Source organism: Schistocerca piceifrons, chromosome 4, assembly GCF_021461385.2.
Source record: "Schistocerca piceifrons isolate TAMUIC-IGC-003096 chromosome 4, iqSchPice1.1, whole genome shotgun sequence".
NCBI lineage: Eukaryota > Metazoa > Arthropoda > Insecta > Orthoptera > Acrididae > Schistocerca > Schistocerca piceifrons.
The window spans coordinates 127,662,890-127,680,886 of record NC_060141.1 but is presented as its reverse complement, the minus strand read 5'-3'; positions in this window follow the sequence as shown (position 1 = coordinate 127,680,886).

The window sequence follows — 17,997 nt, the reverse complement described above, 5'->3', positions numbered from 1 at the left end:
ATCACCCAGAAGAACCAACGAGCTGCCGATAGTATCACTTCAACGACCATTTAGTGAACGTTGCTGCATATGGACCTCTTTAGCTTGTGCCTGGTTCATGCACCCATGGTGACTGCTGCTCATCAGCGAGGTAAGCTGGAATTTGCCTTCCAATACCCGTGTTCTAAGGGTAGCGTCTTTGATTCTTAATCAAAACGACTTCGGTCCCGGGGTAGAATCTAACCGCTGCTTGAATTTTGATTAATAATCAAAACTGGCGGTAAAGACTTCCGGCATAAGAAGTCACCCCTCATTCTGGAAACGGCCTTGTCAAAGAGGGCAGAGGAGCAGACAGAAGTTCAGGGCACTCTCATGATCAATGGCATTAAGATGCAGAAGGCGATGAAAATCGCTTCATTAATGACACGTAACGTGTATCCACAGGACATGTGCCCTGTAATTGAAGAAGTGTCATGATGATCTCTCCATTGGCAAAAGATTCCGTAAGAGTCCCCCATTCGGATGTCTGGAAGGAGACTGCCAAGGGAGAGGTTACCGTGAGAAAAAGCTCAAATAATCAACGGAAGGATAACGTCCTACGAGTCGGAGCGTGGAATGTCAGAAGCTTGAACGTGGTAGGGAAACTAGAAAATCTGAAAAGCGGAATGCAAAGGCTCAATCTACACTCCTGGAAATGGAAAAAAGAACATATTGACACCGGTGTGTGAGACCCACCATACTTGCTCCGGACACTGCGAGAGGGCTGTAGAAGCAATGATCACACGCACGGCACAGCGGACACACCAGGAACCGCGGTGTTGGCCGTCGAATGGCGCTAGCTGCGCAGCATTTGTGCACCGCCGCCGTCAGTGTCAGCCAGTTTGCCGTGGCATACGGAGCTCCATCGCAGTCTTTAACACTGGCAGCATGCCGCGACAGCGTGGACGTGAACTGTATGTGCAGTTGACGGACTTTGAGCGAGGGCGTATAGTGGGCATGCGGGAGGCCGGGTGGACGTACCGCCGAATTGCTCAACACGTGGGGCGTGAGGTCTCCACAGTACATCGATGTTGTCGCCAGTGGTCGGCGGAAGGTGCACGTGCCCGTCGACCTGGGACCGGACCGCAGCGACGCACGGATGCACGCCAAGACCGTAGGATCCTACGCAGTGCCATAGGGGACCGCACCGCCACTTCCCAGCAAATTAGGGACACTGTTGCTCCTGGGGTATCGGCGAGGACCATTCGCAACCGTCTCCATGAAGCTGGGCTACGGTCCCTCACACCGTTAGGCCGTCTTCCGCTCACGCCCCAACATCGTGCAGCCCGCCTCCAGTGGTGTCGCGACAGGCGTGAATGGAGGGACGAATGGAGACGTGTCGTCTTCAGCGATGAGAGTCGCTTCTGCCTTGGTGCCAATGATGGTCGTATGCGTGTTTGGCGCCGTGCAGGTGAGCGCCACAATCAGGACTGCATACGACCGAGGCACACAGGGCCAACACCCGGCATCATGGTGTGGGGAGCGATCTCCTACACTGGCCGTACACCACTGGTGATCGTCGAGGGGACACTGAATAGTGCACGGTACATCCAAACCGTCATCGAACCCATCGTTCTACCATTCCTAGACCGGCAAGGGAACTTGCTGTTCCAACAGGACAATGCACGTCCGCATGTATCCCGTGCCACCCAACGTGCTCTAGAAGGTGTAAGTCAACTACCCTGGCCAGCAAGATCTCCGGATCTGTCCCCCATTGAGCATGTTTGGGACTGGATGAAGCGTCGTCTCACGCGGTCTGCACGTCCAGCACGAACGCTGGTCCAACTGAGGCGCCAGGTGGAAATGGCATGGCAAGCCGTTCCACAGGACTACATCCAGCATCTCTACGATCGTCTCCATGGGAGAATAGCAGCCTGCATTGCTGCGAAAGGTGGATATACACTGTACTAGTGCCGACATTGTGCATGCTCTGTTGCCTGTGTCTATGTGCCTGTGGTTCTGTCAGTGTGATCATGTGATGTATCTGACCCCAGGAATGTGTCAATAAAGTTTCCCCTTCCTGGGACAATGAATTCACGGTGTTCTTATTTCAATTTCCAGGAGTGTAGATATAGTAGTGGTTAGTGAAGTGAAGTGGAATGAAGACAAGGATTTCTGGTCAGATGAGTATATGGTAATATCAACAGCAGCAGAAAATGGTGTAACCAGAGTAGGATTCATTGTGAATAAGGAGGTAGAACAGAGCGTGTGTTACTGTGAACAGTTCAGTGACAGAGTTGTTCTTAGCAGAATCAACAGCAAACCAATACCGACAACGATAATTGAGGTATACATGCCGATGTCGCAAGCTGAAGGTGAAGAGATAGAGAAAGTGTATGAGGATATTAAAAGGATAATACACTATGTAAAGGGATATGAAAATCTAATAGTCATGAGAGACTGGAATGTGGTTGTAGAGAAAGGAGTAGAAGAAAAGGTTACAGGAGAAAATGGGCTTGGGACAGGGAATGAGAGAGGAGAAAGGCTAATTGAGTTCTGTAACACGTTTCAGCTAGTAATAGCGAATACTCTGTTCAAGAATCACGGGAAGAAGAGGTATACTTGGGAAAGGCCGGGTGATACGGTAAGATTTCAGTTAAATTACATCTTGGTCAGACAGAGATTCCGAAATCAGATACTGGATTGTAAGGCGTACCCAGGAGCAGATATAGACTCAGATCACAATATAGTAGTGATAAAGAGGAGCTGAAGTTTAAGACATTAGTCATTAAGAATCAATACGCAAAGAAGTGGGATACGGAAGTACTAAGGAATGACGAGATACGATTGAAATTCTCTAAGGTTATAGTTACAGTAAATACAGTAATCAAGAGTAGCTCAGTAGACAGTACAGTTGAAGGGGAATGGACATCTCTAAAAAGAGCCATCACAGAATTTGGGACGGAAAACATAGGTACAAAGAAGGTAATCTTGAAGAAACCGTAGGTAATAGAAGAAATACACTCCTGGAAATTGAAATAAGAACACCGTGAATTCATTGTCCCAGGAAGGGGAAACTTTATTGACACATTCCTGGGGTCAGACACATCACATGATCACACTGACAGAACCACAGGCACATAGACACAGGCAACAGAGCATGCACAATGTCGGCACTAGTACAGTGTATATCCACCTTTCGCAGCAATGCAGGCTGCTATTCTCCCATGGAGACGATCGTAGAGATGCTGGATGTAGTCCTGTGGAACGGCTTGCCATGCCATTTCCACCTGGCGCCTCAGTTGGACCAGCGTTCGTGCTGGACGTGCAGACCGCGTGAGACGACGCTTCATCCAGTCCCAAACATGCTCAATGGGGGACAGATCCGGAGATCTTGCTGGCCAGGGTAGTTGACTTACACCTTCTAGAGCACGTTGGGTGGCACGGGATACATGCGGACGTGCATTGTCCTGTTGGAACAGCAAGTTCCCTTGCCGGTCTAGGAATGGTAGAACGATGGGTTCGATAACGGTTTGGATGTACCGTGCACTATTCAGTGTCCCCTCGACGATCACCAGTGGTGTACGGCCAGTGTAGGAGATCGCTCCCCGCACCACGATGCCGGGTGTTGGCCCTGTGTGCCTCGGTCGTATGCAGTCCTGATTGTGGCGCTCACCTGCACGGCGCCAAACACGCATACGACCATCATTGGCACCAAGGCAGAAGCGACTCTCATCGCTGAAGACGACACGTCTCCATTCGTCCCTCCATTCACGCCTGTCGCGACACCACTGGAGGCGGGCTGCACGATGTTGGGGCGTGAGCGGAAGACGGCCTAACGGTGTGCGGGACCGTAGCCCAGCTTCATGGAAACGGTTGCGAATGGGCCTCGCCGATACCCCAGGAGCAACAGTGTCCCTAATTTGCTGGGAAGTGGCGGTGCGGTCCCCTACGGCACTGCGTAGGATCCTACGGTCTTGGCGTGCATCCGTGCGTCGCTGCGGTCCGGTCCCAGGTCGACGGGCACGTGCACCTTCCGCCGACCACTGGCGACAACATCGATGTACTGTGGAGACCTCACGCCCCACGTGTTGAGCAATTCGGCGGTACGTCCACCCGGCCTCCCGCATGCCCACTATACGCCCTCGCTCAAAGTCCGTCAACTGCACATACGGTTCACGTCCACGCTGTCACGGCATGCTACCAGTGTTAAAGATTGCGATGGAGCTCCGTATGCCACGGCAAACTGGCTGACATTGACGGCGGCGGTGCACAAATGCTGCGCAGCTAGCGCCATTCGACGGCCAACACCGCGGTTCCTGGTGTGTCCGCTGTGCCGTGCGTGTGATCATTGCTTGTACAGCCCTCTCGCAGTGTCCGGAGCAAGTATGGTGGGTCTGACACACCGGTGTCAATGTGTTCTTTTTTCCATTTCCAGGAGTGTACTTCAAATGATAGATGAAAGGAGGAAGTACAAAAAATGTTCCGGGTAACTCAGGAATAGAGAAATACAAGTCGCTGAGAAATTAAAAAAATAGGTAGTGCAGGGAAGCTAAGACGAAATGGCTGCAGGAGAAATGTTACTACATCGACAGGAAAATCAAAAGAACTTTCGGTGACATTAAAAGAAAGGGTAACAACTTTAAGTGTGCAGCGGGAATACGACTGTCAAATGCAGAGGAGAGAGCGGATAGGCGGAAAGAATACATTGAAATCCTCTATAAGGGGGAAGATTTGTCTGATGTGATAGAAGAAGAAACAGATGAAGGATCCAGCATTAGAATCAGAATTTAAAAAGCTCTGGAGGACTTAAGATCAAATATGGTAGAAGGGATAGATAACATTCCATCAGAACTTCTAAAATCATTTTGGAAGTGGCAACATAACGACTATGTACGTTGGTCTGTAGAATGTATCAGTCTGGCGACATACCATATGACTTCCGAAAAAGCATCATCCACACAATTCCAAAGACGGCAAGAGCTGAAAAGTGCGAAGATTATCGCACAATCGGCTTAACAGCTCATACATCCAAGTTGCTTGCACGAATAAGATACAGAAGAACGGAAATGGAAACTGAGGATGCTCTAGATGCCGATTCGTCTGGCCTTAGGAAAGGTAAAGGCACGAGAGAGGCAATTGTGACGTTGCGGTTAATAATGGAAGCAAGACTAAAGAAAAATCAAGACATGTTCACAGGGTTTGTCGACCTGGAAAAAGTGTTCGACAATGTAAACTGGTGCAATATGTTCGAAATTCTGAGAAAAGTAAGGGTAAGCTATAGGGAGAGACGGGTCATATACAATATGTACAACAGCCAAGAGGAAATAATAAGAGTGGACGGCCAAGGACAAAGTGTTCCTATTAACAAGGGTGTAAGACAGAGATGTAGTCAATCGCCCCTACTGTTCATCGAGGAAGCAATGACGAACCTAAAAGAAAGATTCAGGAGTGGAATTAAAATTCAAGGTGAAAGGATATCAATGATGCGATTCACTGATGAAATTGCTGTCCTCAGCGGAAGTGAAGAAGAATTACATGATCTGTAGAACGGAATGAATAGTCTAATGAGTACAGAGTATGAACTGAAGAAAGTAATGAGTAGTAGTGGAAATGAGAACAGCGAGAAACTTGACATCAGGATTGATGGTCACGATGTAGATGGACCTAAGGAATGATGCTACCTAGGCAGTAAAATAACCAATAACGGACGAAGCAAGGGGCACACCAAATGCCGGCTGGCAATGGCAAAAAGGGCATTCCTGGCCAAGAGAAGTTTACTAATATCAGATTTCGGCCTTAATTTGACAGCATTGTATGGTAGTGAAACGTGGACTGTTGGAAAACCGGAACAGAGGAGAATTAAAGCATTTCAGATGTTGTGCTATAGACGAATGTTGAAAATTAGGTGGACTTGTAAGGTAAGGAATGAGGATGTTCTGCGCAAAATCGGAGAGGAAAGGAATATGTAGAAAACACTGACAAGGAGAAGGGACAGAATAATAGGGCATCTGTTAAGACATGAGGGAATGACTTGCATGGTACTAGATGGAGCTGTAGAGGGCTAAAAATGTAGAGGAAGACAGAGATTGGAATACATCCAGCAAATAATTGAGCACGTAGGTTGCAAGTGCTACACTGAGATGAAGAGGTTAGTACTGGAGAGGAATTCGTGGCGGTCCGCATCAAACCATTCAGAAGAATGATGACAAAAAAAACAAAAAAAAAAAAGAAAAACTAACTGAACGTCAATTGAGTGGCCACTGGTGGTGGCTACAGGTGGCTTTCCGAATGGTCATTGGCATCTATGGCGTGAAACGTCTGAAAGAAAACACTTTACAAAAGGGAGGGAGGGTTGTAGTCTGGAGTATTTTTCCCTGGCAATCCCTGGACGATCTCTTCATTCTGGAAAGCAAATTCGATTATCACAAATATGCCTCTATCCTTGGGGGCTGTTTACCCCTCTACATCCAATTTGGTTTTCTTCCGCACGATGACGTCTACCAGCAGGATAGTACAAGTTGTCACGCAGGTCGCAGTGTACGTTTGTAGTCCGAAGAGCACGGGGATGAGGTTACCGTATTCCCCTGTCCGCATTAATCCCAATCCAGAATCTGTGGGATCACCTCGATCGGGCTGTTCGGCGTGAATCCTGAACCGAAAACCCTAGAGCATCTGTCCACGACACTGGAGTTGGTATGGATCCACATCCCTGTCGGTACCTTTCAGATCCTCTCTGCCTCTCTCTTGCACGTCTCACGCTGCAGAAGGTGGTTATTCAGCCTTTTTGCAGGTGGTAACATTAATGTGACTGCACTCTGTAAGTATGGTTCGTGATCTGCAGCTCTTAACCATGGAGTGATGATAGGAACCAGACAGAGAGCTTCTCAGATAAAAAAAGGAAGAGTACAAATAAGTTTTTATTTCCTAACTTCGTCAGAGGTCACCATCCCCATATGTAGACTCCATATTTCCGCCGGTTCGCTGATTCAGTTTACCGTAAACGCCATTCAAAAAGCCACAGCTCCATTCCTTGCCCATTGTAGACATTGTTAAGCTTTTGATCAGATGGTGTCGTTATTGACGGGACGTTCAACCATAATCCTGTTTCCTCCTTATCTTCCCCTTATTTACTTTGCTTTCTGTGACCGTGGTTCATTTAATACATGTGGTGCATTACTTACCGTCTTATCGAGCTCCTCTTCCAGGTCTTGAAGGACCAAGGGATGTCGAAGAGCCGCCGTACCCTCTGCCGTGCAGCGTTACGTGGATGGGTTTGTAGCGCCACGTGGTCAGTGCAACCCTCTCCTATCCGTTTCTGCTACTTTACAGGCTTTGGGGCCTCCACCTCTCAACCAAGTAGCTCCTCGACTGACACAATGAGGCTAAGTGCATCCCGTGCTAGCCTTCTCAGAAAGCGAAACTCCTTGATTGTAACAGGAATCGAACCCGGGGATTTTGTATCTACACTGACCGCTCAGCTACGGAGACCGACTACTTATCGCCTATACCTTACGTAAATTACTTTGTTATTATCAGTGTACGTACAGAGAGAATACAGTAGCTCCTGTGTCAAATAATTACCTAATACGGTTAATTAATTAATATATATATATTTTTCCGATATATGTCCTGATCAACTTCTCCGTGAGGGATACCAACGGTGATACAAATCAATATGCGGTAGGACCGACGTCGGCCGCATAGTGGTAATGAAGACCTGGACCGTGTTTGGTCAATTTCCCGCTAACAGAAGCCAGTACACAAAACGTGCGATTGTGCTGATGTCACCAATTACAGACCCTGTTTGCGTGGACCATCGTTTGTTAGTCGAGCGCTCAGTGCGGCACCGCTTTGGTGAAACTACGCATCCAGCGTGTCGTCATCCGCATAGCTAGAGACTAGATTTCTGCGTGGAGTACTTTGGTCTACGAACAGTCATCCAAGGCCTTAATATTCATCAGTAACTATTTGATAAGGCAGAACTTGATCTTAGATGGCATTAAGCAGAAAAGTGCGGGATTATAAGTCCTCTACGCTGTGATCTCTCATGGTATACTTGGAATGGATGCTGCATCTTCAAATGCACTCAGACGTTTAGGGGATGTCACTTCGGTGAAGACCACTCCTTTTTGGTATGTTAGAGGTATTCACTCTCAATACGCTGTTGTTAAAGTACATTCACTAAATCCATGTTAACAAAACGGAATAGAAGGCATATGCACGGCGAACCAGACCTCAACCGACAGACTTTCAGATGTGGCAGTATGTGCCAAAACAAGTAAATTTATCTAGTAAATATGTGCTCTAAAATACACAGATTGAGAGCTCAAAATTCGCTACTGTGAGACACATCTCTTCTAGAGAAAATTCTGGACCAAAACAAGAAAAAAATGTCCCGTAAAAATTAGCTCTAAATTGCGTATCTTAAGAGCACTTGCTCATCCTTACTCCTGTGAAATACAGTACATCTCTTCTACCAAACAAGGCCTCACAACTCTTTGCGTATGCGTTTGAGAGCCCATTTTCACTTGACATTTTTTTCTTGTTCGAATCCACATAACATACTTCAAAAATACAGAAAGCAAAGAGCTTCCAGCAGGATATATGTGTTAGGAGAGATCAGGTTTACAACAGAGAAGATGAAAAAGTGCTCATAGCTCTGGAAGTATTCGTTTCTAGAGGAACCCATCTTTACTAAAAAGTTTTTTCTTGTTTTGGTCCATACTTCCATATTTGAAACTTTGTCGGTGATGTACTGGCTCATCCTGTGTGTTCATTATTGGAATTATAATTAAGACGTCCATATTCGCAGAGTTTCTCAGGTAGAGGTTAGGATACACCCAGAGGCTTCGCTACTGGTAAGGCATAATGTAAATTATTAGCTGTATGTAACATATCAAGTAGTATAATAGCAAATGGTTTCTTTGTATCTATCTCTCTAATCCTATTCTTCCTTTCATCTCTGTCTCTTCACAATGTCATTCTTACTTCACTCTAGCACTGTGACATTAAGTAGACAAAGAAAAGTAGAATGAAAAGCAAAATAAAATTAGAAAAGTTTTCTAGGAACTCTTCGTTTCAACTATCGAATGTGGACCTACATTTTCGTTTGAAATGATCCAAGGAAAGTATCCGCTTCATGCACTACACCCTTCAACCTGCTGAGTAAATGTAGTTGATTACATTTCTTCATAATAAATTTGTGTCACCCGCTTCCTGACCGTATCTCTTTAGGAGACTTAATATTCAGGTTCATCATTAGAAGAACGGAAATTAGTGGCATAATTTTAACAGGCACAGATATGAGGTAGGTAAGAGGTTTTAATCTAATGTATATGCTGTGATATCCTTTGTCCGTTTCAGCGACAGTCACAGAGGCTGCACAACGCAGAGTTTATCACAGTCTGAATCATAATTGTTATAAGGCTGTCCGACATTTTAATTATTGAATTTTCTATACTCTGGTTCGGGTATCGATTGCGATCACACATTTGTCAAAATCAACAATGAGACAATATTGTATCCTCTATTCTGCCCGTAACGTCCGATCTTTGCTGGTACTCTTCGTATTTGCCTCTGGTAGGTGATGCTATAACGTGCCCGAGATAAACTAGTGGTAGCTACCCTTTGAGGCCACAGCATATTAAAGCTTTGCGAGTAACAGCACAGTACGTCTCCTAAAAGTAGCCTTTTTGGCATATTCACAAGAGAGGTTAAAAACATACATTTTCCTCAGAGTTTTCAGAATACAGTGGAGTACGGAAAATTAATGTAGTAGAATAATAATTAATTGTATGAATTTATTTTTACATCTGAAATGTAACTAGATAAGGAAAACGTTTTATCTCCCATCAATATACTACACATAGTTTAGGGATTTGAATTTGAAACACATGAAATTCGTTACGCTTGTGGAGAAAGAGAAATACGTGTGTGTCAGAGTGAACAAGCACGACAGAAGTAAAAGCAGTAAGTAATTAAGTGTTAGGTGCGGTTTGCGGTTATATATTCATACAGTGTCACTAATTAAACGACAGAACTTTGATGGAAATTTTGAAGTTTATAGGGGCTTATTTCAACTGAATAAATTCAAGTAACCCAGCAAGGTTGATCACTGGATGACAAAAACATCTTTTCGACGTCATTGAGCAGATAGGTTGTAATGGTGACCTACTGGCTGCATCAATAACTATTTTTCAACAGTTCTTTACTTGTTATACCTCTCCCAACTCTATCGCAAACTTTTCGGAGCGTAAGCCGAAATAAGATTTTCCTTCCTACCTAAAAGATGCCACAAACTTAAAAATATTCTGCGGCGTTTTCCGTTGTCTTTTTCAGCTTGTTACAGAGAGAACAGAAAGTGCATCCAGCGAAGCGGTTTTGCGGGGAATAAAAATGAAGATCCAACGAACGGAACTCGACAGAGAGCCATGTGATGTCATCGCTGGTAGCCAGAAGTATTTGTGTGTGTGTGTTTGTGTTTCTGTGTGTGTGTGTGTGTGTGTGTGTGTGTGTGTGTGTGTGTGTGTGTGCATGTGCATCGTTTGCTGCATATGCCTTTTTTATTTAAATTTCCTGTGATACTAAAAAAAGACAACTTTCAAGGAGGTAATTACTTTACAAAGAGAAATGGAAAAGAGATATGTATCGATAAATGGCATGATCAAAACTGATTTCGCAACTACAGGGTGTTACAAAAAGGTACGGCCAAACTTTCAGGAAACATTCCTCACACACAAAGAAAGAAAATATGTTACGTGGACATGTGTCCGGAAACGCTTACTTTCCATGTTAGAGCTCATTTTATTACTTCTCTTCGAATCACATTAATCATGGAATGGAAACACACAGCAACAGAACATACCAGCGTGACTTCAAACACGTTGTTACAGGAAATGTTCAAAATGTCCTCCGTTAGCGAGGATACATGCATCCACCCTCCGTCGCATGGAATCCCTGATGCGCTGATGCAGCCCTGGAGAATGGCGTATTGTATCACAGCCGTCCACAGTACGAGCACGAAGAGTCTCTACATTTGGTACCGGGGTTGCGTAGACAAGAGCTTTCAAATGCGCACGTATGTCCTGAAATCTTTCACAGTGTGATGTGCTGTCCTTAGTTACCACTGGGACAACAGCGAGGTCATCGGTCCCATCGGATTAGGGAAGGATGGGGAAGGAGGTCGACAGTACCCTTTGAAAGGAAACATACTGGCATTTTCCTGAAGTGATATAAGGAAATCATGGAAAAGCTAAATCTGGATGACCGGGCGCGGGCTTGAACCGTCGTCCTCCCAAATGCGAGTCCAGTGTGCTAACCACTGACCACTGCGTCACCTCTCTCGGTCTGTACTTGTGTATTGTGACGTCACCACGTGTTCCGATAATGGTCAGAGGAGGCCGCGTACAATAATATCGTGGTCGGCTAGTATCTATTATTTTTGCGCACGTATTTACGAATGTACCAGTTTATTTATGTGAATGCATCTTCTGATGATTCCGTACCCAGTATTCGGTGAAGACTGAGTATGAAAACGCAATAACTGTGAAGTGCCATAGTTTATCGACCGTTGTAGACACTTTCATCATCTGGGAATCAGTAAATGTGGGTGTAACATTAAAGTTACCTGGATAAATATTCTCGTTTCAAGACGGCAAGAAAGGGAGTACGCTGCAAGTAGTAACCTGGTTACACAGACATTGTCGTTGCCTAGCAACCTGAACTGTACAGCAACTACATCGGAAACAGTTAAGTCGTTCCGTATGTTCAAGTAGCTAGAAGGACCTTCCTTTGAATTACATTGCGCGACAGTTTTCTTAATAAATAATTGTACTTTTCCGCTGGCTGAATATTGTTTTCACCATTCTAACTGTCGCCAAGCATTTCACTGATCCTAGTTACTGAGAACCACTAATTATCAAACTTACCGACTCATAAAGCCTAATTAACAAGGATTTGTCCGTTAACAAATTTTTATGCAGAAATTTTCCTGTTTAGTTTACAAACATTGTACTTTTCAAATTGTGACACTTACACATGACATGGGCGTTTGTCTCGTACTGTCATTACGTTTTCCTTGCAGTATTTTTTGTGGCTGCTCTTGTGTATGTGTATTCTCGACGAATTTAATTTAGAAATTTGTTTTTACAATATAAATTCTCTCTGCAACGTTAATCTTTACATCTACCACCTTTAGATAACCTGGATGAAACAGTGTTTTCATTGTCTATGGAATGTTCCGACAACACAAAGTATTTAAATTTGACAGGAATTTGTTGATGGTGGTGGTTGAGTTATGTGGGAGTGGATTGAGTTCTTATCACTTTAATTATGTGCAGACGCATGTCTGGAATTTCATCTATCATCACTTGAATTAATATATTCGTATTTTCGTCAGTACAACGTTTTATCTAATACATTTTGAGCATTGCAGCTGATTTTTCCTGTGTTACTTTTTCGTTTTATATGCACAAAACAAACATTTTTACTTTCGATGAAGCACAGCATTCACCATGTGGTCGACGTATAAGAGCAGGTGAGTTATTCGGATTATCTGTGAAAATGGGGTATCAATAGCTATCTCATCATGCGCATGTCGACGCACTTACTTATTCGCAGTGGCTAAATAGGCATGCTAATTCATGTTCACGACCACCTCTGTGAGCAGATCCAATACATGATAAGAAAATTGTACCAAAACCATCACAGACTCACCTCCGGCTTGGCCTCAGTGGCCGAGCGGTTCTAGGCGCTACTATCTGGAACCGCGAGACCCCTACGGTCGCAGGTTCGAATCCTGCCACGGGCATGGGTGTGTCTGATGTCCTTACGTTAGTTAGGTGTAAGTAGTTCTAAGTTCTAGGGGACTGATGACCTCAGAAGTTAAGTCCCATAATGGAGCCATTTGGACCATTTTTTTAACCACCTCCGGCTTGAAACTGAGCTTGCACTCAGTCAGGATGGACTGCTTCATTTACCCTTCTGTGCACTCGACGACGTGCATCATTTGAATACAGGCAAAAAGTGATACATCAGCCCTGATTACGTTCCTCGATTCAGCTACCGCCTACTTTTGATGGTTTCTAGCCCACTGAAAACGCGGAGCTTTATATGTGTGTGCTTGCAATAGCCCATTGCGATGTGACCGACCCCTTAATGCTCAGTGCATGCAGTTCCCATTGCAATTGGGAAAGACGTTTCTTCACGGCGTGCAGCAATTCCTGTCGTGTTTGGAAGCGACTTTGCCTTACAAGCCGTGAAACATGTCACTGTTCAATCTGACCACAACTGTGACGTCATGGTTCGTGGCCACGTTTGTTGACTCCGCTGTTTGTAGACAGGGTGAACAGTCCTCCTCGAAACACCAACATTTCCAGCGAACGCAGGGCATGAAAGAGCAGTGAATTTGTTCTCAGGTGATTCATGTGAAAGGTTTCCGACGTTTTTGACCACACGACGAGAATTAACAGAGTTAAGTATACTGAGATCAACGGTGTCAAGAGCTTGCTGAGAACACCAAATTTCAGATTTTACATTTCACCAACGACAACGCGCTGGCCGACGGCCTTCACTTAACCACCGAGAGCAGCGGCTTTTGCGCTAGAGGTTTCAGTGTCAACAGACAAGCAACAACGTATGAAATGACCGCAGAAATCAATGTGGGACGTACAACGAACGTATCCGTTAGGTCAGTGCGGCGAAAGTCGCGTTAATAGGCTATGGCAGCAGACGACTGACACAAGAGCCTTTGCTAACAGTACGACGTCGCCTGCAGCGCCTCTTCTGGACTCGCTACCACATCGGTTGGACCCTACACGACTGGAAAACTGGAGTTGGTCAGAAGAGTCCCGATTTCAGTTGGTAAGAGCTGATGGCAGGGTTCAAGTTTGGGATGTCGAAAGAAACTGTACCTATTTCATAAGAAATAGTATCAGAGACTCTAGACTTCAGTTAAGTGCCTTTTAAGTGAGTATATCAGAATAAGGACACATGCGGTCATTACGAACCAGGCATCGCGTCATAGTCTCATCTTAGCGCCCTTTAATTCTCGAGCTCTCCATCTCTCAAGGAATTGATCATTGGGATCGATGGCGTTCACAGTAACAGCACTCGATTCCATGATTACGGTACCGTAGCGAATCTATGTCCTAGATACTCCAAACACTCTACAAAACAGCCGCACATGTACCCGAGATGGTCTTTGCCTGATGTACTTCATACCGCTGGCCGCTTACTATTGCTGATGGAGAAGTTGACTGTCTTCTGGCAACATCACATCGCGGACTGCTGACAGCATCGAACTTCAGCGCGGAAACCGGCAGCAGGGACTCATGGGGTCCACGTTCCTGTTCAACACTTCGGCGCCTCCAGTTGCTGAAACCTACACGGCCAGTAGGAAAGAGATTGACCGACTACACGACTTCTGACATACCACATCGCGGATGTGTCATCAGTGGTCAGTGTACAATTCGGAGTGGAATCGTACAGAATCCAGCAGCTAGTACGAGACCATTCGTGTTGGAACTCAAGGCGGACCGACAGTGCTCCGCGGCGTGAGCTCACTTATTCTTCGCCTATGCTTGCAGAAGAGGAGCTGAATCGACAGCCGTCAGCGGGAATCCAGCACACAGCTGAATGAGCCATCGGCTGCCAGGTCGGTGTGGAAGAACGTGACTGTAAACGTGGTTAATAAATAATTGAACTTTGATAGCTTTTTACTAATGTATGAAACACTTCACAGGTACCCAATTGCTATGCTGATAGGATGGGAGTCTTCGCTCGGCCCTACTGCCGTATTTCACATACAAAATGTCGTCTTTTACCACTTGCAGAAGTATGAAGTCAGAATTTCCCTATAGATGGTGCTAGCCGTCAGTGTAGGGCCCGTGAGACCGCGTCTGCAGCGCCATCTGCTTCCTGTAACGGCTGACGACGAAATTCAGTACATAGTAACCCAAGTTCCATACATCGGTATCTGTTTCAAGCCCGTAAAGATGTTGAGTTTTGTGCCAACGAACTACAATTTGCAAACAGCATTGGTTTTCTGTTATCAGTTGAAGAAAACTGCTGCAAAATCGCATAGCACGCTTCTCGAAGCTTTCGGCGAAGATGGAAGATGCCGTTGGGGAAACAGTGTTTCGAGTGCTTCAAAAAATTCAAAAGCGGGAAACAACCGAAAAAGTTCGAAGACAGCGAATTGAAGGCCTTATTCGATTGAGATGATACTCAGACTCAACAGGAACTCGCGGAGAAATTGAATGTGACGCAGAAATCCATTTCTCTTCCGTTGAAAGCTATGGGAAAGCATCAGAAAGTGGGAAAATAAGTTCCGCATGAACTGAATGAAAGACAGCAAGCAAATCGAAAGACCACTTGTGAAATTCTGCTCGCCAGATACAACAGAAAGTCGTTTCTCCATCGAATAGTGGTAGGTAATGAAAAATGGATATATTTTGAGATTCCTAAGCGTCATAAATCGTGGGTGAAGCCAGGAAAACCAGTGCAAGACCAAATCGCTTTGGAAGGAAGACAATGCTCTCTGTTTGGTGGGATTGGAAGTGTGAAATCTATTATGAGCTGCAAAAACCTATTGGAACCGTTAACACTGGTCGCTACCAATAGAAAATGATCGACTTAAATCGAGCATTACGTGGTAAAAGACCGGAATATGGAAAAAGGCAACACAAAGTCATATTGCTTCACGATAACGCCCCATCGCACACAGCAAAACGGGTCGGGAAAAAGGTCAAGGCGTTCATTTGGGAAATACTAGGGCATGCGGGTTATTCTCCAGACTTGGTTTCGTCCGATTATCATCTATCTGCATCACTGGGACACGCTCTCGCTGAACAATGCTTCAGTTCGTATGAAAGTGTACGAAAATGGCTTGCTGATTGACTCGCTTCAAAAGAAGAACTGTTTTTTTGGCGCGACATTCATAGCCTGTCAGAGAGGTGGGAGAAATGTATAAATAGCAATGGAGATTATTTTTAATAAAATATTGTTATCAGATTCAAACAACAGACGTGTAATTGTTGCAACCATTTTCGGTTTCATACTTCTACATCTCTTACTATCTATACGACAATACCAGATTGGCGGGAACGGCAAATTTGTACCAATTGTAATCGTAAAAGTTTACCAGGTTTTAATAATGTAGGATTATGTGTAAGAAAGGATATAATCAACAGTGGAAGGGTATAGTGAAAAAAATTCACGAAGGGCAACGAGCGGAACACAGCTTTCGATATTCAGAACTGGCTAACTGTCTACATGCACTAGCAAAAGATCAACTAGACAGTGTGAAACGTAATACTGACCGAGTCGACCCGCTATTTCTGTTATCTAAATCAGTGTACGAGCGCGTAATCCGTGAATGGCGGTCACTTTCAGATAGCATTAGCAACAGGTTCTCTCTAAGTTCACCGTTAGTCCAGTCGAAAGGTACTTGACAAATGCGCGCCCCATTAGCAGCCATAAGGGGTTTCCAAACGACGTAATGAAACTCAAATTGCAGATGTCCGGAAACGTTCGCAAAATTTGGAACGGAACCTGCGCAGATTTTTATTCGTTTCCCTTCCCAAACGGCATAAAATCGATTTAGATATTAGTTAAAAATCCGATCCCATGTGCAATGAGTATGACCTATCAAGTACATATTATGTACATGGGACAAGACGAGCATAATTCATGCGTAATGAAAAATATCACGTTATAGAAGACAGTCCCTGACGGAAAATTCTATTTTGGACTCAAGTTAACGCAAAACCTTATTGTCTGATCTCGTAATACTTAGAGTACAAGCAGTAAACAATACGACATCCGCTGAAAGTAATTCAGTTGTCAGTAATGATCCCGAGACGGCAGGTACGCTATATTAGAAATTAACTATTGAATTTGCCTCATGAATCTCTTCGGGGCGGTATATCGGACTCCAGATCCGGAAAGATCTCTGTTTAACTGCAAGTTGTTATTAAGTTTAATTTCCTCGTAACTGGAAGGACGATCTTGTTTTGACGGTACGCTGCGTCCTGTGTAATTCTGAGCTTCCACGAAAGTAACAAACTCTGCTAATGGCCGCTTGAGGACGAATTAAAACATTTTTCAGGCCGCAGCGGCAGCTCCATTTCCAGCTAAATTAACCTTAAAAAGAGATTTTATTTTGGTAAAATGTCTGTGGGAGGATTTTCCGAGACTAATTACTTTATGATGCTGTAGTGGAACGCTAGGCGGTTACCGGAAGAAAACAGCGCCGTTTACGTCAAGGCAAACTTAATTTCGCGGGTAATGCTACAGAAGCCGAAAGGAGTCCGTCTTGGCACCACTCAGTGTCTTCAGGGACACTATGTACTACAGTGTGACTATGAGACCGGGTTACAGCTGTGGGAGTGATGTTGATCGAGAGGCGAACCAGCTACAAGCTCGGATGCTGTTTCTCGACACGAGGGTTGCGATCTTAAATTATTCACGTGACCTCTGCACACCGCCACTCTATTTTTACCGCAAGCTACCATATCTGGTCTGGCGGAGGGTATTTGGTGCTTCACTATAACTTTATCCGATTTCTCGTTACATTCCCAGATAGTGTTAGGAAGTAACTGTCATAGTATGATCCGGAATTAATATAGCTTCCTTGCTGTGTTCCATAGGCGAGAAATGTATGGTGGAACTAACACGTTTATGGACTCCTTTGGAATGGCCACAATGACACTTCACCTTCCCACGCTGCACGACATGTAAATACGTACAATAAATACAAATTGCATAATTTGTATTTGAAAAGCACTACTTTAACGAGGCAGCTAATTTGATCAAGCACGTGATAGAAGTGTTAAGTGATGAAACATCATTTTATAGTTTTCTGTGAGTTACCGAAGATATTTCATCGTATCAGTCATACTATTCTATTATATAATTTAGGAATTTACAGTATATATTAATCCCAACATGTCTGAATTAGTTCTTGTTTGAGAGGCTTGATCCAGAACGTTACACTCAGATATTCAAGTAATGCAAAAGGGGGCGACACAGCCTCAT